Source organism: Ambystoma mexicanum, chromosome 4p, assembly GCF_040938575.1.
Source record: "Ambystoma mexicanum isolate Mex_15411 chromosome 4p, UKY_AmexF1_1, whole genome shotgun sequence".
Lineage (NCBI taxonomy): Eukaryota > Metazoa > Chordata > Amphibia > Caudata > Ambystomatidae > Ambystoma > Ambystoma mexicanum.
The window spans coordinates 831,062,872-831,084,460 of NC_090927.1; the positions used below are offsets into that span (position 1 = coordinate 831,062,872).

The window sequence follows — 21,589 nt, forward strand, 5'->3', positions numbered from 1 at the left end:
AAAGCAGAAATTCTCTCAGATGGCACAGAATGCCAGAGTAAAAAAATAAAATAAAAAAAAGGTGAAACCCAACTTTTTCTATTGCCCTTTTAACTGTTTTCTGAGAAGAGTGTCACTTATACTCTCTTGCCCTGTGGTGATCTTTGAGAGCACATATTCAAGTACCACACTGAAGAAACCACTCATTTCAACACTCGAGAGAACACTTATCAGACACTTCAAACATGGATTGGTAGGTAGGTAACACATACATTCTGATGCCAGACATTGTTTTGGTAGGATGTGCATTATTTGAAAACTGACCCACAGTTTGTCCTGCAAAAGTGTTTAATCTTAAAAAGCAATACACTTTGGTTTAAGAATCTTATACACTAATCTATTGCTGCATGTATATGCGAGGGTGATGCTTCCCTGCGCTAATGAAATGATGATTTAGACAGAGAGTAGTGTTGCAGAGCTTTAACGCTTGGTAAAAAGAAAATGTTGATGATGGAAGCATGCTCTATGGGTAGCTCTGTTTAACTGTGGGGTGGGGTGTCTAGGTCTTGCCCATGCTCATGGCATTTACACTGGTGGAATTAGTTGGGTGCTACTGCTTGACTTGACATGAAAGACAACCAATTGGCTCTAAAGGTTTTTTGTAATAGTATACCTGTAACAGTGTGCACGCAAAACCTATCGTTCAGTATTCACACCCGGTGAAGGGCGCTCAGGTGACTGGAAATGCGGGCGAGAACACAGTGCACCTCCTGCGTTTTCCAGCCACCCGCGGACCTTCCCCGGGTGCTACCATATCAATTGTGATAAAGCAACAGGAAACAGGAAGCTTCTCCCTGTTCCCGCTAACCCTCCTCCAGACATCCAACACCCACCCATCACCTCTCCCTCCTTCCCCACTTACCTGCTGGACCAGAGTTTTGTGCTTCTGTCCTGGCACTCCTTATTATGGCAGTGGCCATCTTGTTGGGAAGACAGCTGGTAACGTAGGTACCTACACTTGGGCTGGCATGCCATTACCGGCCCTGTATGCCTTCATAAGCAGGGTTATGTTTGCTACATTTTACAGTACATTTTAAGCAAACACTCGCACACAGCCCAGATTTCTATAGTACCTTTCAGATGGTTGTATATTTCCAGATACTGGGACTGGCTCTTTTAGACCCCTGGCTTGTGAAAACTGCTGAGAAGTTGCAAAGGATCAGCAACTGGTTGTGAGACTGTTATGCGCTTGGATGAACATGGGAAATATTTACATTAAGCCATTAAACACAAGAAAGAAAACACAGATATTTTAAAAACCAGTGTTCATTTCATGAGAAAATATATCCACATAAGAGACCCTTCTTTGGTGCACCAAGTGTTAACAAATTTAATGTGGTGTAGTAGTTATGTATGTATATGTGTATCAGCTAGGCGGTTCATCCAAACCACCCCATTTTCATTCAAAAAGGTAAATCAACAAGACCTCTTGGCCTTGGTGATTTTCTTTGAAAAAGGTGTTGCGACCAGAGACTTGTACATACTTACATACAAAATGAGACGAATCCTTGGATGTCGTCACTTCTCCCCAATGGGGGAACCCTTTCTCATGAGGCCAGGAAGGTGAAGCCACTACCAGATAGTCCCCCTGGTGGTGGTACTCTGTGGGTGGATTTCAAAGGGAGGCATGCCCCCTATAGGACTAGGGATGACTGTCCAGGGAGAATGCAGTATACTTCCCATAATTCCCCCTCACCTATCCCTCCTTTTCCTTGCCATCCCATGTATATGTGTCATGTACATATTAGTAGCAATGCTGAGATGAAGAAGAGTTACCTCCACCTTCGAGAGCTCTCAGGGAAATACTGGTATGAGGAGGAGGTGCAGAGGTATGAAGAGCAATCCTCAAAACACTACAGAGCAGTCTAGTGTGTCAAGAGTTTGAATTGGCCAATGCCCATACAAAATAGAAGATGGAAAATGAAGAAGAGAATCGGACCCTCGCAGGAGGATCCGCGAGCCTGGAGGGTGTGCAGCATGGAGCAGAGAAGAAGCCGAAGACAGGGATGTGAGAACAGAACAAGAGGCATTCCTACCCGATCTGCAATACCCTGGCCGACAGGAAAGCTGGAAGAGTGGAAGTCTGACAGAGCATAGCCATTGGACCACGCAGTCGTGGTGAGACTCGCCCAGCACCAAGTGCTGCGGAGACTCAGCAGTAGTTGTGCAAGCAGAGAGAGAGCCAGAGAAGCAGAGCGGATTGACAGAAGTGCTTGTAACTTGCAAACAAGACCTGACAGACCCAAAAGGTACAAGGACTCTTGGGAGAACAAAGGAGGGCATGAGAAGCTCAGAAACCGAGATCGGGGACCCATACATATCTTTACAGACTGCCTTAAGTAATCAGAGACATGATAGTACCTGTCAGGGTAATGAACCAGGTCTATTACCAACAAGATACAAAATAGAGAGAAGGGTCTGGGACACGCAACCGAAGGAAGAGGTCACCACAATCACTCTCGTTGCAGTACCTGGCAAGGAATTAAACCAGATCTGCCAACACAGGTCTGGGACCTGCACCCAAAATAAGAAGCTGTGGAAGGGAGTCATTCCCCCAGCCTATGTGAACTGTGGCAAAGAGAGATCAGGGGGAAGGAAGCTATACCCCCTGGTGTTGTGTACCGTAAAGCCAAGAGAGAACAGGGGAAGCAAGCCCTACCTGCTGGTGTGGAGTACCGTGAAGGCACGCAAAAGAGGACCCAGGGAAGGAAGTCATTACCCTGGCACTGCAAAAGAACAAGATACCTGGAGAAGGGAGACATTCTCCAGGAACCCCAATAGTGAAGAAAAATATCAGCAATATAGAATGATGTTTGAGTTGGAACTTTACTTTTTGAGTTGAAAGTGAGAACTTTAGAGCATCACAAACTAGAATTTTGTTTTAAATCTTGGAAAGGAACTGTAACCTGGGGAAGGGAGTCATTCTCTCAGGCCAAGTTCCCACCTGCAATTGGAACCGTAGTCCATTGCCCAGAAGAAGGGGAGCCATTGTTCTGGACCAAGAAGATCCACTACTCCTTTAGTATTAGTTACAAGTGTGAGGGACAGAAGTAGGCATTTTGACACACGACCGTGGACTGTTCATTTACTTGGACATTCTGACAGAATCCTTAGCAGTGGTGTATTTACAATTAGGCCAATGAGGCCAGGGCCTAGAGCGGCAGATTGCCAGTGGAGTGGCATATTTTAAAGTTATTATTTCCCTGAGTTAGGCCGATCCTGTGATGCTCTTGCTGATAACCTTTCTGCTCTCAGCACGAACAGAGCACAGGCAATAGCCCACCCATATAGCCTTTCTGCCAGCATGCCTGCACTGGACTGGGCTGCTTTCAGTCTGCTTGCGGAGAAGAGAACCCACAGGTACTCGGAAAGGCAGCAGGCCAAAATTAATATGATTAAATGATTTGCAGCAGGCTCAAATTAATGTGATGAAATTATTTCTATTGAGACATTCACATTGAATGCCTTTGCTGTCCGGGCTTATGTGTGGTACATGTTAATAAAAGCTTTATTTCTGGGTGACTTTTGTAAAAACGCAAATGAACACTAAATCCATTTTGCATTAGGAATTTAGTGATTGTCATTCAACACTTATCACTGACATATTTGTCAGATATAAAGACTTGTGTTCAATGAATATACCCATAAACTGTGCTAAGCAATCAGTTTTCACACATTCTTGTTCAAATACACACCATGCATTTTTTAACCTATTGCAAAAATCAGAAATCTACCGTGCAGTAAAGTAAAGGTTATAAATGATGCATTATTTAACAATATGAAAAGCAAACAGTGAGGTCTCCACAGAGGGGCACTAAAATGTTGTTTAGAAACGAGCACTTCTAACCCTTACCTAAACCACGTTTCGGAGTGCTGTGGCTACCCAAAAGGAGCACACATGAAATTGATTGTGTTGAAGTTAAAATGGTGAAGGGAAAATATAAATGCACAATTGCGTCAAGAAGCCTGTGAAATTATACTAAATGTTAACTCCAGGGCTGTAATGTCTCAGAATTGTGTTAAGTAGGCTTGCTATTTTTAATCAACTTTCCTGCACCACCTGCATGTATTTCATATGTACACTTTTTTCTTTTACAAGATCACATGTACAATTTGTTAGTTATGTTGTCTGGGCCATTCATATTACAGTCTAGGAGCTTCTTATGAAGTGACAGCAGGTATTAGTGTAGACATTGAAATTCCACTTTGCAACTGTCCCTTACTTGTGTCCATTTGTCAGACAGTTTATGTTCCAATTTCTTCCTCTAAAAGATGATTCTCTGACCTAACCAAAAGTGGGCAATTGGCCTCAACAAGTTGTCCGAAGAGACGACCGTTTCAATTTAGTATGATATGATATGGCATTTATAACGTGCCTGTACACAAGTGTTTCTAGGCGCAGTACCAGCAGACGCCCTACAGACGCCCTACTTGGATCCCCATTGTCCGAAAAGAAATAGTCCTCCAAGAGGTGGAATAAATGCTAAAAGCAGACATTATCGAACCACCAGAAAATCTGTGATGCTTGCCAATAGTCCTAGTGGCAAAACCCGCTCCGTTATCCGAGATCTCGTTGATTGACTGCACACAGCCTTTTACCTTTCCAAGATTGATCTTACCAAGGGCTATTGACAGGTGCCATTAAACCCGGGAGATATGGGCAAAACAGCCTTCTCCACCGTTCGTGAACTATTTCATTTTTAAAGTCCTTCCATTTGGGCTCCATGGCGCTCCTGCCACTTTCCAGAGGTCAATGGACCAGATTTTGCAGCCCTATTCCAGTTTTTGTGGCACTTATCTGGATGACATAACAAAACCTGGAAGAACACATTTACCATCTGTATGAGATTACCCGAGCCCTAAAACAAGCTGGCCTAACCGCTAACGCCAAGAAATGTCACTTAGCACAATTAGCAGTTAGTTTCTTTGTGGGAAATAGACTTGTGCAGAAACATTCCGGAAAAGTTGGGGCCGTTCAAGAAATGCCAGTCCCCAAAACTAAAAGGGATCTGAGGGCCTTCTTGGGACTTACCAGTTACTACAGGAGGTTCATCCCTAATTACTGCACCATGACCTCCTGTTTGACTGATAAGTTAAAGAATACCGAACCTACAAAAAGAAGATCAAGCCTATTTTGATACCCTGAAGCCCATTCTATGTAGCAAGCCCGTCTCAAAAGTGCCTTTTAATAAGGAGTTTTTACTCCAAAACGATGCTTCTACAGCGGGTATAGTGACTGTTTTATCGTAAGAATATCATGGGGTGGAACACCTGGTGCTTTGAATCAGCCAAAAAATATTCCCAAGAGAGAGGAATTAAACCACCGTTGAATTAGAAGCTTTAAAAATGAAGTGGGCCATAGGATACCTTAAATATTACCTCACAGGTAAGATGTTTAAACTTATTACGGACCACTCATCCCTTACATGGCTCAGTCTTAGAAAGGACACCAAGCCAAGGATAGTGCGCTGGTTTCTTAATCTTCAACCCTTCTGTTTTTGTGTCGAACCTAGAAAGGGAAAGGGAAAGGAACAACGAAGTGTGGATTTCGTGTCCCCTTTTCCTTCAGAAGAGGAAGCCAGCGGCTTTAGGGGAAGGATATGTGACGAATCCTTGGATGTCGTTACTTCTCCCCAAGGGGGGAGCCCCTTCCCATGAGGCTAGGGAGGTGAGGCCACTGCTGCATAGTCCCACTCCTGGTGGTACTCAGAGAGTGGATCTCATGGGGAGGGATCCCTCCTATGGGACTAGGGATGACTATCCAGGGAAAACGCAGTATACGGCCCATCAATCCCCCTCACCCAACCCTCCTTTACCTTGCCATCCCATGTATATGTGTCATGTACATATTAGTAGTAATACAGAGATAAAGAATAGTCAGCTCCACTTTAGGGAAATACTGGTAAAAGGAGGTGCAGAGGTATGAAGAGTCATCCTCAAAAACATAATGGAGCAATCTAGTGTTTCAAGAGTTCTGATTGGCCAATTCTCATACAAAATACAAGAGGGAAAAAAAGAGTCCGATCCTCCCAGGACGAGCTGCTTGGAGCAGAGAGGAATTCGCAGATGGGTTGACCCGAGAGCTGGAAGAGCGGAAGTCGTCGGACCGTGCGGTTGTGGAGACACTCGCCACCCGCCCAGCACCAAGTGCTGCGGAGCCACCGCAGTAGTCAGGTAAGCAGAGTGACAGAAGTGCTTGCAGCTGGCAAACAAGACCCGACAGAGACCCAAAAGGTACAAGGGCTGTTGGGGTGAGAAAGGAGGGCAAGAGAAGCCCAGAAACTAAGGTTGAGACCCATATATAACTTTACAGACTGCCTTAACTAATGTGAGAAACAATAGTACCTGGCAGGGTAGTGAACCAGGTCTATCGCCAACAAGATTTAGAGGAGACAAGGGTTTTGGAAGGTCTCTGCCCCATCTGACGTCCGCGTGCAATTCCACGCGGGTGTCATTTTTGAAAGGCTTTATATACAGCAATTGAAATCATATTTGAGCTCTGTGTGTTTTTAATGTGGCCATGCAAACTATAATGGCATGTGAACAGCCAGAATTATTAAATAAATTGCGAATGCAGTTGGTGAATAATGACATATTGTAGTATTTCTGTGGAATATCTAATGAAACAATTACCCAACTTATTAATTAAATCATGCATGTGAAACAAAGCATCGCACATGCGTGTTGAAATATAATAATAATATAAGGCATGTTACAATTTCTAAGGGTGTTGAAACATATGTGTTGTATCAACATGATAAGCTACCAATGAATAAATGCTGAGCCATATGTTTTAGCCCTATCAACTATCAAAATCACCACATGTGTGTTATAAATGGGTTCTTATTCTCCAAGGCCTAGCTTGGTCATGGAGAACAAGAATTCAAGAACTGTGCCAGTGGAGCAGGTTAATGGGTCTACCTGTCTATTCTGGCACCAGGTTTTAAATCTTTTCCAGCCGCAACCATATATGGACTTGGTTGATGGACTTTTTGCCAAGAGCATCACACCAAGAACCTCCTCTGAAAGATACCAGTCCTTCTAACTCAACCTCTCAACATCCAGGCATGAAGGTTGAGAGTCTTGGAGTTGGTGTGAAGTACCATGCCATTCAGACATTTCATCCGTAGATCCTCCAAGGGATCTTCCATGGAGGATATAGCATGAGTGGGTACCAGGTGAAGTTCTCTGTGCCCAGTTCAGTGCGATCAAGATCATGGTTGTCCCGCTCCACTTCAACTTCCTCAGCACCAAAGGAATCAGTAGAAAGGGAAGGAATGCATAAACCAGGTCGATCCCCATGGAATCACCAGTGCATGGCCCAGTGAAGTCCCTTGCCAGAACTCATTTAAGAAAAATGTGCATTTCCTGTTGAAGTTGGTCACGAATAGGTGGATTTGGTGTCTTCCTCACCTAGAAAAAATCCTCTGCACAATCTCGTCAATCAACTCCCACTCGTGAGACAGTCCCGAGAGTCAAATCCACACATCTGCCTGTGTGTTCAGACCACCGGCGAAGTGGGAAGCTGTCACTGACACACCATTCTGTATCACCCAAAACCACAGGAGCATGGCCTCCCTGCACAGCTTGAGCAATCCCACACCACCCATCTTGTTGATGTAGTGATTATGGTGGTGACATCCTTGAGGACCTGAACAGTTGAACCCTTAATGGATGGAAGGAAGGATCTCGATGCCAGACATACTGCCCAGACAGTTGATTTGGGAGGACCTTGCCACAGGTCCTTGCCACAGACCACTCGCTGAATGATCCTGCAAATGAGATCCCCACTCAATCAAAGAGGCATCCCTGACAATGGTGGAAAGGGGGCACAGCTGTTGCAATGGGGCTCCCCAAAGGAGGTTGTTTGTAGATGCCCACCTAAGCAGGTCTTGGGGGACGTGTGGGTGGACTTGAATAATGTACTTGATGTCTTTGATAAACTGGAACCACTGGTTCTGGGGAACCACTGTAAAGACTGCATCCACAGGCTTTCTCCCAGGACTATGAAGAGGATGAACCCTAGCATCCTCAACAAAACAATTAAAATAGCTGGGATTCCCCCTTTCAGTTGGTAGTGTGCTCATCACTCTCTCTGTATCCCCAACTGCCCCCATAAACTGCAAATGTTTTGAAGGTGTCAAAAAGGACCTATTTAGGTTGATTGAAAAACTGTGTGTGAAGAAGTTTGCATATTTCGCTTACTCCTGCAGGGCATGATCTGTCTTGTAGGATCCAGTCATCAAAATGAGGGAGCACGTGTATCCTCTTTCTGTGAAGATGAGTCACAACCACTGCCATAAACTTTGTGAATACCCTCGGGCCGAAGTGAGGACAAATGGAATTAAAGATACTTCTGATGTTTGAGGTGGTTTAGGACATGGAAGTAAGCATCCTGTAAATCCAAAGATTACCAGCCAGTCCTGATGCTCTAAGGCCTTCAGGATGTGTCCCAAGATGACCATCTTGAATTGGTCCTTTCTGCGAAGCTTGTTGAGGAGTCCCTGGTCTAGTGTGGGTCTGAGGCCTACATTCTTCTTTGGAATTCGTAAGTAACAGGAATGCTAGACTTTCCCGACTTTCTCCTCTGGCACAAGCTCCACCCCTCTCTGCAGCAACAGCTGAGTGAGTTCTTCCAGCAGGAGTGGTTCCAGGGTGGGCAAAGGCGAAATTCAGAGTTTTGGGAGACTGGACAGAGCTTTAAAAGTCAAGCAGTGTCCCTGTTCTACCAACTGTAGAACCCATTTGTCCAAAGTTATTTTGAACCATGATATATGATATGATTGGTTATTTATAAGGTGCTTTATACCGAGAGGTTTCTAAGCGCGGACCCGGGGATCGAACCTGTGTTGCTCCGTCTCGTCTTGCTCCAAAGACTAGGTCCTTGCCCCTGAGCTATTCTCCCGAGACCTGTGAGCGGCGAGTTATTGCCTGCAAATGTCACACGTTAACAGGCTGTGTGCAGCAGAGTCCCTGTCAACATGGGACATCATCAACCATGCATGTTTGAAGAGTCTTATCCTGCCCCACACAGGGGACATCTGATGTATTATCGAGATTTTGAAGCCTTGGGTCCTGAGGGCACCGGGGCCACAGGTGTTGGCTATTAAGCACCTCTGCCTCTAGTTGGTCTACAGAAACTTCTTTTCTAAATTAGCTGCTGTCTTTGAGTGAGTCCTTCACTTCTCGATGGAAAAGTGTGAGGCTTAAACTTTCCACTTCCAAAAGTGGTGGTGGGGGTAGATAAGGTAACAGCTAAAGATCAAACTGTTCGTCTTGATTCTTTACATTTTTGAAGGCTTTGTGCCAAAAGTATCAGAGCCATCAAATGGCATTTCTAGTAATTTAGTCTGCACGTCCTGCTTAAAATGTTCTATTTGCATTCAGCAATGTCTGTGCACAGCTGTTGCTCTGCCCCTAGATCTACCTATGCAGTCCATGTTTTCTAGCCCCGCCTCCATGATGTTCCTGGCTATATATTTACTATCCTGTACAATGGTACAGCCTGAATTAATCTTGTGTGTCAGTCAGGTGGAAGATGAGATGCCCCAAAATCTGTAATTTCCCAAAAGGATGGAAATACCCAGCTATGGCAGAGGTGGCGTTATCAGTCTTTAAACCTCGACAACATACTGCAAAAACATCTCTTCCCCATGCATCTAATTTTTAGATTCTTTATCAGGTGGTAGAGATGGAAGTGCCGTGGCTTTTGAGCCTGCTGTTGCTCTTTAGATTACCTAGCTATCTGCTGATGAGTGTAAAGTTAAAAAAAGTGTGGGTCACCTGGCCCTGCTCTATATTTTTGGCTAATGTCTTTATCTACAATGCATGTGGAGACTACCCCAAACCAGTTTGATAACATAAATCGGAGCACCACTGAAAGGTAGGACTGCTACCTTTGGCTCGTTAGGTTTCAGGATGTCTGTAATCCCATTGTAATTGACTTTCTCTGAGGAAGATATTAGATTGAAGGTATCTTTTGCCCTGGCAGATTACTGCTCTAAAAGAGCCCACATTCTGGCCTAGAGTTGTAGTAGGTTCCAAACCTATCTGTGCGTCGAGGGATGTATCCAGCCCATTTGACTCCTGTAAATATTTGTATAGTTCTAACATAGAGACCATAGATTGTGTGTCTAACAGGTCTTCATGCAAAGTCTTGATATGTACCATGTTAGTTGGAAACCTGAGAGAGATTTATCGTCTTGCTCTTCAAAATTACTTTCAAAAGTCCTTATATGTCTGTGTGCTTATAGAAAGAACTGTCCATTTTTCGACGGCTCTAAGACAAGCTCGTTAATTAGTCTACTCTCCTACGAAGCAGAGTTTTCTCTGTTGGTGTGCCAGTGCCAATTGGGACATCAGCACAACTTTCATCAGGCACTGGTGCATTTGATTACTGTTTAGATTTTTCTTTCACACTGTTACCCAAGTTAATATTCACGCAGGAGCAGTGAAAACTTTTATTTTGTTATCCCCTGGTGGAGGTGTTTTTGTGCACTTTCTGGATTCTCTTTAAATATTTTTTATTTTCCCTCGTAGATTCTAAAATCCTCCAGTTCCTCATTTGAGGATGAAGCGGTGGGAAACTCGGTGTTGCCCAGCTCTTTGGACTATGAATGGCGCTGCTTGCTTTTCTCAAAGATGATGAATAGCACATTGTCAAAGATGAAGAGTGGCGTCTTGAGTTTTGATGTCACTTCTTTTTTCTTTTCCTCTGTGTAATGGTAATCTGAGCGGTCGGGGGATGGAGTGACCTTGTCAAGTTGTGTTCCGTTCCTTTGCTGCAGAAAAAATGAACTGATGAAAATGGCTCCAACAGCTCCTTACTTGCACTCGGATGACACATCCTCAGCACGAGACTGAACCAACAAGAGAAACTGGTCAAGGGTGGAGCCGAAAGGAGAACCCTGGTGGCTGAAAAATGTTTTCCAGAACCAATTACGTCGACTTGGATATTTCAAAGATTAAGAGTCCGAGGGAGGAATGTATCCACTAGAAAAAGAAAAGTTGAAGCACCAGGTCGGTTCGCTACTCTGAGCAGGTGCACTGTCCTGGACGTCAAATGATTTTGCTCCATGTGAAGCAGAGTAGGGAGACGATTACACTTTGAGGAGACTTTGAAATGCAGGCATTTCGCCACAGCACTTTTGTATATGGTTTGACAGATGAGTTGCCAATCTTGGGCATCTGGACCTTGGGACAGCACTACGATAAGGTATGCTTTGAAAGTGCTGTACAAGCCTTTGTATACTAGGCATTGGGTCTTGATGTTAATAATTACTGGATGCCAGGGCACTGACTGACTCTATTTGCTTGAAGTATTTGCCAACAGTCCTTTATAGATATCATTGCAATAGTCAAACTTGGACATGATTCCTGCGATAATTAGTGCAGTTTTGTGAGGAGGGGTAAGTAGAGAGAGGATTGGTCACAAGAGACACGTGTGGGGAAGGCAGAATTGGCAAAAGCCTTGTTTTGGGGATTAAATGGAAACTCAAAACCAAAGATGATCGCATGGTGTTGGACATTGAGTTGAGTGGTGAAATGGGCATGCAAATGGAAAGAACAATTGTGAAACGAAACCAACTGCATGTTTTTGGATGTTCCTCCCAGTGCTGAGGTAGAGACAGTTATTAAATATCCAGTTAGCCACTGATTCACTTCCATTTGTATGCGTGTGCAGGTTGAGGTATAAATGGATATCATCAACATACATGTGAAAAGTAATTTGGAGACATCGTTGATGCACGCCTTTGGGGATATGTACATCTTGAAAAGGATTGATCATTGTGCATATACCCCTCTGTTAATCTGCAACAGATGCTGATGATTGGTGATAGAAATTAAGACAGTTTCACCAGGCGGGAGTGATTGTTGTTGGATTAGCTAAGCTAGTCGAGCGCAAAGCTTTTGATGCCGAAATGAAGCTATACTGCAGAATGGCATGGTCTATGGTACCGAATGCATTGGAGAGGTCAGGGAGAATCGGGTCATATGCCTGGCCCAGATCTCGAGCCGAGAGCATTTCTCATTAATGTATAAAATGGCAGATTCAGTGTCTCCTATCTGCCTGAATCATTACTGGCCTTTATTTGTAAGGGTATTTGACTCAATGAATAATGAATGTTGTAATATCGTCACACATTTAAGGGCTTTGGTCACACACAAGAGACAAGATATGGGTCTGAAATTGGTTTGCAATTCTGGATATGACTTTTGCAGATGAGTAACATAGCAGGTTCTGGTTTTCAGGACACCACCAAAAGAGAGCTTTGAGTTCATGAGGTTTGTCACAATGGGTGTGCCAAAGGGAGACCCCGTTTTGGGACCTTGGAATTGTGATACTGTTTGCTGTATTGCTTTTTATAGTCTCACCGTACTTTATTTTTTAGTGTAGCCCCGCATGAATATACACCAGTAACTATGTCCATGAGTTATGCTGCTCACTTAATCAAGTACATCAAAGACTAAATGTTGATAATTGTTTTGTTCTTGATAACGCTGCCTATATGTATGGGCTATTGCAAATCAAACGGCGCTGTTAACTCTATTATCTCACTCTTATTCTGCATGTAACCCACAAATGGTGCTTTTTTGTGCCATATTCAAGGCAAAGGATTGTCAGAAAATTAAATACGTACAATATTTGAGAGCATAATTCTCTAACATCTTAAAAGACAGTTGGTGGTGTGATGTCCTCTCTCAAGACATGTTTTTATCTGTTCAAGTGCGCTGGCTTCTGTGAAATTGAAGCTTCTCGTGAAAAGTGGTGCATTTCTCTAGAGCCAACTTTATGACCAGTGTTGTGATGTTTTGACAAAGCTTATAGGATCACTTTAGCTGACCTATTCGGGCGGTTCATGAAGTGTAAATTAAAATGTGTTGATCTGCTTCTGGGGTCTCCTATGTCTTGAATTTGGCCTGGCCATGCTCTTAACCTCTCTCTAAGGATGACTAAGAAATAGGTGCGTTTGCCGAATGAAAGTATCGAGAAAAGTCGTTAGAGGGTCATATCACTTTTTTAGTAGCTAAGGGACTTAAAACTCTATCTCTTAAATATTCAAGTAATGAGCTTTCTTGAGCCAGTGTTAAACCTGGACATTCCTAGCACATGAAAACAATAGACCCAAAACAGGGGTTCCTTCTATTTCAATGGTAGGCATGCTAAATCGGGTTTCTTCTGATCAATATGAGCTATTTCTAGACTCCCATAGCATTATTTGCCTGAACCTTAAACATGGCAGGAGCAGACAATCCCACGATTGCTGGTATAATAATAATTTGCATTTATGTAGCACTACGAACCCTCAGGCATCAGAGCGCTGTTTATTATTACGGTGTCGTGCTCATTTATCAACCTTGGAAGGATGAGATCCTGCCAGGATTCGAACCTGTCGGCAGGCTCTTGACGATGTCAAAGCGAGCGCTCTACTCGCTGTGCTATCTGAATGGCTGACTGTACTGTAAGACACCAGGAAAACCATGTTGCTTTTCCTAAATATTCAGTTAAGTTTTTTTCACTTGAATATACATTTAATTTGTATAGTTCTCAGGTATTTCATATTTATATTTTCTGTACTCTTTGACGCAAGACACAAGATGCAATGAATACTTCAAGTTGCACACTGCATGTTAGAAAAGCACATGTTTAATTCAGTAGTATTGGCCCTGGCTCCCGTCATTCCATATGACACAAGTTCTTAAACCATCGCAAATGGAAGAGCACGTTTGACAAGTGACTAGATAATTGTAGGAGTATAGGGACGTGGATTCCAACAAGCTGTTCCAAAATTCTAATGCTGTAGAATATTGTGTACCATTTGATTTTTCAACTAGACATTTTTTGAATATTTTCGTTCCTAGTTGTGCATAATGTTCAGCTTTATGTAGGGATGCCACATTTAAAATTATATATATATATATGTGTATATGTATATATATATATATTTTGAGCAGTGCTTTCTGTTTTGGTGGAGAGAAAGACACCAGGCGTTGGGAATACCATTTCCTGTCATTAAACCATGACGAGGCAGAGGTGCTCACTTTTAGTCTTGAATGCCACCATAGATTCAGCAACTTATTTCAACTTGCCCATGGACCATAGGCACATTCTGATTCAGTTATGAAAAATAAATGCATCCAATATTACCTCTTCATATTACCATAATTCAGCGTTGTAACAAATGTTTGTTACTTTCAACTAAAAGCTCACGCGTATCTATCTGCACACCAGAACGTTTTTCAGGTGTGCAGATAGATGAGGTTGGTCAGGTTAGGCTGGTCAGAAGTGACTGACCCTTATTTAGTTTATTCTGGAGGACGAAGAGCCTGGCTTCGTGGTTGAACATTTCCTGTTGCAACCTGACCCGGTTTTGACATCTCTTTTTGCTCTGCACAAAGAAGCTCTCTGCCTGATTCAAGTTGGAGGCCCTGGAGTAACCTTCAATGCAAGGTAGAGCGAAGCCCCCTTTTGTTGCCTGCTCCTGGAGTCCCTTCGGAGGCTGATTGGGTTTCTTCCCTTTCCAGGCAACATTGGTTAACAGTTTCTCAATGTCTAGGAATGACCTCTGCAATATTGAGGGGTGTGCTTTCATCCAGGTAAACATTATCTCTGGAATGATCATCATTTTGATTATATTACCCCTCAAGAGAAGACCCCCTGCCTGTGTCATTACAGATGTCATTTAACAGCGGGTCACTATTCAGTGAGATTATTTTAGACATGGAACTTGGAAATACAATGCACATGTATTCGAGAGCTTGGTCCAGCATCTCTAGGCGTGGGTTTCCCAGGCTCCTGACAAGGGTTTGTAAGGGTCTGGGCATTAGAAATGATTTTCCCCAGATGATTCTGTATGTCCATATCATGACAAAATCTGTACGCAGATAAAATACAGGATAGGGGGCTTCCTCAGTGGCCTTCATGAAGAGCAACATGTTGTCAGCATACATCTGTAGTTTTGATTTCCTGCTGACCCAAAGGGCAAGGAAGGACTTCAATGGCAGGTCGAATAAACAAAGGCAAGCTCTGCATGGTCCCTGCCGTGATCATTACGTAATCTGAATGATAGAAGTTGACCCTTGCTCTTGAACAAGGTAGGGACCCAGATAGTGTTTGTGAATGTCTGCAAAGTTCATCCTGGGCTGGACTGAAAATAGGAAGGCCATCTCTGCAGTGACACTTTCCCATGTATAAGAGCATTCATAACAATTAAATGATGCTAGTCCATTAAAAGAAAATAAAGATCAGAGTTAAAGAAGTGGTTATTAGTTATGGCAATTACAGTAACAATATTACTAATTGAATTGTAATACAGTGTTCAACACCAGAGGCTAAATACACTTTAATAAGGTGTTCCCATAAGCTAACACAATGATATTCCTGCCTTGCAATCCTTGACCAGTGGACACATGGTTTGAGTAAGGTTTTGTTTTGAATTCATCTATCCTCAGCTGAAGCAGATCTCTTGACCTGGAGCTCTTGCCCAGCTAAAAATGCATTTCACCTTCAACTACCCTTTTAGGATCCATGTGGAATTGGTGTTAGCCTATCTTCAGTGTTAGTCTCGATTTGTACACCTGTTTTGATAAAGACATTTTGAAAGCAGATATCTTGCTTGCGACTAAAGCTGCTTCCTTGAGTGCTCAAATGCCTTCAAGAGAAAGTTGATGGTAAAGATGTGACTGCATTGTTTGTTTTCAACATGTATGAGTTACTACCTAGTGCCTTAATTTCTGACTAGGACATGAGGCACATCTACTGCTTTAGGAACAAAAGGTTAGAAAGCAGTGTCCTGCCTCTACAAATGTACTACAAAGTCCACGAAATGCAGGGTCCATCAAGGCTCATCACAATGTTGTATGCTATTAATATTCATAGGAGACCACTGATTGGCATTTGCTAACCCCACAGCATCAGCTGGCTTTTTAGGCGCAATGTGTCTGATCTGTTTCTGAAAGTTGGGTGCTAAAGAGCCCCATTTCTTGATTTCACTGCTTGCCTGAAGGACAATGACAACTCATTGGCTTTCAGCTGGTGACATTGTAATGAGTTAAATATTAGGTTAGTGCTATTTCCCCTATCCCCATGACACTCAACATCCTAAAACATTACTATTCTCTATTGGATCGGGCCTTGGGAAAGATAATTAGGCGTATGGGTGAATAACGTTCTCCATCAAGGAGCCTTGGGGAATTCAGTGGTTAACCACTGCATATACTTTCTGTAATTTACTACTATCCATAGTTATTTCGTTTTCATCTTTTTCAGGAAAAAACAATAATGATCTTAGATCCTATTTGTTTAAAATTAGGCTGTGCAAAGATAACTTATCTCTGACTTGCAAAGCGATTCCAGGACAAGCTTCAGCATTTCGAGGGTATAGGCAAATATGATCCATAAATGAGGGAGCAAAATGTGACCTTTAGCAAAGGAATTCAATCTTTTGAAACCCACATGTTAGTCTGTTTGGCCTACTGCATGTGTGTGACAGTTTATTTGTGCTAACACCTACATCTCTTCTTGCCCACTTGGTTCAGTAGCACAAATCTTACTGCTGGTGCCAACTTGTCACATACCCTACCAAATGAGGAAACCGTTGTCTGAGCCAAGGCGATTACATATCTTCTGGATATTCCCCAAACCTCTCTGACAGCACATCTCTGTAGCAAGACATGTCATCTTCTGTTGCTCGATTGCACGCCCAACCAGTTTGTGTAGACCTGGAGATATGTCTGAGTGTATGAACTTCAGTGCAAGCCAATCAATCAAACTAATTAAACTTGTGAGAAGATGGCTGCTTGTGTACAGTGAACCCACCATTTGCAAAATACTTCTCTGATGTATTTCTCTTATGTTTCCCCTTTTACTGAACGCTAGAGCTTCTAACATTAGGTCATTGATTGCCACCACACCATGTTTGTTATTCATTTGTGATCACAGTTTAGGAATACATCAGCTCCTGTTTACCTGCATTCATTGATTGTTCATTCAGTGATGCCTGCCACAGGCCGAGGGATCAACAGGCGACTCGAAGCTAGATGTCAAGTTCCAAGGGTCTTTATTATAACAGAGCACGAAGAGATTAAGGATGGCTGTGTTAAAGGGGAGCAAACAAGCAAATCAAAAATGATTTTCTGGACCGTAGTCCTCAGTCAGCCCATCTCGCTGTTACGTTCCTCCTTCCTGGCAGTGAGCAAAGAGTTACTCCTAGAGTCTGAGGTGTTAAGTGATCCTCGTGTATTTCTTGGCTGTAATGGTTTTCTTGTCGGAATGTAATGTTTCTTCTTTCTCGTCCTCGATACATTTTGCACCACCACAGTTGGGTCTTGCCCTATCAAGATAGGCTAGTTTGATCCTGGGTGGGATCTCTTGGGGTAAAGGTATTATTGTTGTCTGCCACTTTTAGAGTTGCCAGAGACTGTTATGACTAAGTTGCTTCCACCAACTCAGGAGTCTCTGCAGAAGTCCAACTCCAGGTCAACCTTCGACTGCTCATCTCTTTCCCTCTTGATCTCTTTTCCTTCCCACCTTCATATTGTGCAAAACTTTTGTCTGTCTCTGTACTCCTCATAAATGCTCCTTCTCCTCCACTCTACACCACCTCTTCCCTTCTCTGCTCATTCATCCCTTTTCTTCTTTCTACTAATGTGCTTTTCACCTTTGTCTTTTCCTCTGCTTCTTTTTCAGCTCCTTCTCTCCACCTACTGATGTTCTTGTCTCCTGATCTCGTTTGCTCTTCTTTCAACTTCTCTCATCCTTCTCGGAATGGTCTGTCCTCTTCCTCAGATTCATGGTTTCTCCCTTTCATCCCTCTTATGAGCTCCTCTTTCACTTCCTCCTCTCCTACAACACATATGAGCATCTTGTCCACCCTTCTATCTCATCTAGTCTCGGACTCTCACCATCTCCACTCTACATTTGTGCAACAGACCAACTAACTTGGTCTGCCTCCAACTTTTCACTCCCACACTGCTTGTGACTATCTGCCCCCTTTTTTTAGTTGAACAGATTTGTCCATTAGTGGAATAATTGCTTTAATTTCAGCTGGGGGTGTGTTTCAGAACAAGTGCTGGGATTGGTTGGCCCTACCCCAAGCAGCACTTTTTCTTGCACAAGGTAGTGCGGGTCTGCGGCTCAGCCGTCTACAGGGTTGGCTGAAATCTTGGAATTGTTTTGATTAAGTTCCCGGACTGTGCAATGGAGGCATGTGCCCCTGTGCTCAAGCAGTGAACATCTTACAGACCTGTGCAAAGCTTCCTGGACCCCACCCTTCAGGTACATGAACCACTGTATGCAAGAGTGAGGTCCACCAGATCTGTCAGCTCAAACCTTTTGGTGATGTTTACAGTGCTGGTCGCAGGTTTCTGAAACATGGAGTGAAGTATCCAGTGATCCACGTTATGCAAGCAAGGTTTTCTATATACAAGGCACAGCTCCTTTTTTCTCTGATCGTTGCCAAATGGGGGTTGCTGCTCGTGGCAGTATGCTTGCGGATTATTGATGTGATTTTGACCTTTTGTTAACAGTATCCCACCCCTCACTAGCATACCAAGAGTGCGTTTTCTGGGTTTTGGGATCTCAAATCAAACTAGTAAAGGGAAGTCTGAAGGTGGGGAAGATCTAAAACACATAAAGCTAGGGTTTGAATAGTAGAATATCTAGTTTACGCCTTGGCCTTTCCACAGGATAAATGCATTTTTAATTTAATCTTTGTACTTTCCACAGGACAGGATGGTTGTTGATGGGAGGGGTTTTATAACCTAGAGACATCACCATTTTCCATTACATTATTTTTAGACCAGACACCCACTAATTTGTCATTGTCTTGTCTCCTTCAGCACACACTATCAGACAGAGCCCCGCTCTGTTTAACCGTAGTCTTCCTACAGGCAGTAAAGGCAGAACCCTTGGAGGAATGATGCAATTGGTGGCTTTGTTCCAAGGATGGTGACAGACAGAGGAGCTGGGGGAATCCTATTTACACCTCCTACAGGCCCTTCATCACAAACACATAGTGGCACCCGGCCACAAGTGTCGCCCCAGTCCCATCACCCAGTCTATCATATGTGGCCTCATTACAGACCCCAATTAATGTTGGCAACTTACTTATAATGTTATAATTTGCAGATACAAAACATCTGGCCATCTAGTCATTAACCTACAATATACTGTGGCTGGTGTGGCGCGAGCAGAAATGTGGCTAAACACTTGATGTGTATTCTGTGTCTGATTTGTCATTGTAAAACAGGTTTACAGGCATGCCAACAAATCCCTGTGAGGAATAACTCCGGTGTCATGGCTGTTTTAAACCTTTTTCTGGTCTTTCTGATTCTTGGGTGTATGGCTCTGATTTCTATTGATACTAGAAAGGGTCTGGTACAACTCGTGGCAGCCATGTCCTCACAGGTGTGTGTGTGTGTGTGTGTGTGTGTGTGTGTGTGTGTGTGTGTGTGTGTGTGTGTGTGTGTGTGTGTGTGTGTGTGTGTGTGTGTGTGTGTGTGTGTGTGTGTGTGTGTGTGTGTGTGTGTGTGTGTGTGTGTGTGTGTGTGTGTGTGTGTGTGTGTGTGTGTGTGTGTGTGTGTGTGTGTGTGTCAGTGTGTGTGTGTGTGTGTGTGTGTGTCAGTGTGTGTGTGTGTGTGTCAGTGTGTGTGTGTGTGTGTGTCAGTGTGTCAGTGTCAGTCAGTCACAGTCATATATGCCCCAAAATGTAAAATAGAAATGTAGCCTAACTCCACGCCGCCATTAAGAAAATGCTGCAAAAACATTCAGCAAAATGGTCCAGACCAGTTGGGCCGGTACCACCAGAAAGTAATGTTTAGGGTCCCTCAGCTAAGTCACTTGAGTAAAAGTATGGTCAAAACAAACCATCATTCTTTGCTGACCATGATGAGATAGCAGCGGTTTATTTATCTCTTAAAAATGGGGCGCATCAGTTTCAACCTCCCCAAAGCTGCTTTGTGGTGAACCACGGGTGGTACAAGATCATAGCAAGACGAGCAATCTCCTCTAACATCTAGGGGTGTACCACTTGCTTTGTGTGTTAGGAGTATTTTATCATCATTTAATTACTGGCACCTCTTTAATTTTCTTTTTCTGAACTGTGGTATGGGGTATAGTAATACACTGTATGATCATGCATTTTTTGTTTTATTTCTGCACAATACAGTGTTTCCTTAAGACATGTTTTGGCTTAGTAAAGAATGCACATAGTTTAGATCAGTCGGCAAGATGCTGACATTCTTGTTCTACTCTATATTTGACAGCTGGCTACATTTGATGATGCTTCTGTTTAGTTCACATATTTTTTAGTGAACTCACCCAGTGGGTTAACTGCGTTGTGTGCACATGGTTCCAGTGATGAAGCGCCCACTTATAATCACTTAAACATGTACATTTGATTAGCTTTGCAATAGTGATCCTTTAGCAGTCGCGCTAATTATTTCTTAAAAACCACAACACTGTTTGATCGAAATCTGGGCAGGGCAAACCATACCATCTAGTCCTTACCAATAGCTGTGAACGTTCATGATACTACTGATCTGGTTATTTATGTGCAAACAATATACGTCGTTTTGACTGAGTGTCTTATGCCTTACAGGAAAAACTTGAATCGGCTCTTTTGACCTAAAATAAATGAACTGCACATGTTTGCACTGAGTATTTCTTTTCTGTACATTATTTCTACCTTGTTGGAATACTGCTTTAAACTGTTTTATATGTGTTGAACATGATTTGTAACACATATTCGTACTATGTGATTTACTTTATTATGCAATCAGTTTTCTTTTAACTTAATGATGCCTGCAAGTTAGATTGTTGGCGAAATTGGGTTATTTAAAAATCAAGATGTTTTATGCTACTTGGGATTTCAGATGTATTTCTTATAAAGCTGCTATTTATTACCTCTAATTATAACAAAGTGTGATACAATAAAAAATATATAATGCAGTTAACCAGTTTGTCTACCTTTCTTAATATATTTCTACTTGCACCAATACTATTCCCTCAAAATCTGCTGTCTGTTTGCGGGAGGCATCTAAGCCTGTGAAATATACATTTTTGTATTGGGAATGTGCATGGATTTCCTTGTGCGTGTGGTTCAATGCCTCCTATTAGATGGAAACTGTGCACCCACTTCAGTTTATGAAAGACACAGAACTGTGAGCAGTGTAGCCTGTGTTCAGCTTGCATGCCCCAACATGTTTCAACTATACAAGGGATGTTATTTCCTTTTGTATGAGAAGAGGAGACGTGGCTCACTGAGTAACATTCGAAACAGAAGACGAAGGTAGCACTCCCAGCTTGGACATTTGACATGAAAAGTGTGATAAAGGACAGGCCTTAAATTATGAGTGTGTATTGTAAATGTTCTACCATGTGCTGTGTCTAAACGTATTCCAATGGCATGCTACCCCAGCAGTACCACCCATTCCATACTATTCTTTGTATAACCGCTCATGTTGAAGATGCTCTGGCTGCAGTAACTCTTCTCTGTAAAGCACTCTGCTAGCATTTGGTCAGTGCTACATCAAACACCGAAACTGAGAT

The 21,589-nt window shown here is 43.0% G+C and overlaps 1 protein-coding gene across 1 annotated transcript in view; it reads left to right on the plus strand.

Moving 5' to 3' along the window:
* Nucleotides 1-20,994, plus strand: part of FBXL4 (F-box and leucine rich repeat protein 4) — a 597,180-nt gene extending 576,186 nt beyond the window's left edge. The window contains exon 10 of the mRNA XM_069606409.1: nucleotides 10,579-20,994. The gene's annotated coding sequence lies outside the window, so the exon portion shown is untranslated. The remainder of the gene's footprint in view (nucleotides 1-10,578) is intronic.
* Nucleotides 20,995-21,589: the final 595 nt, after the last annotated feature.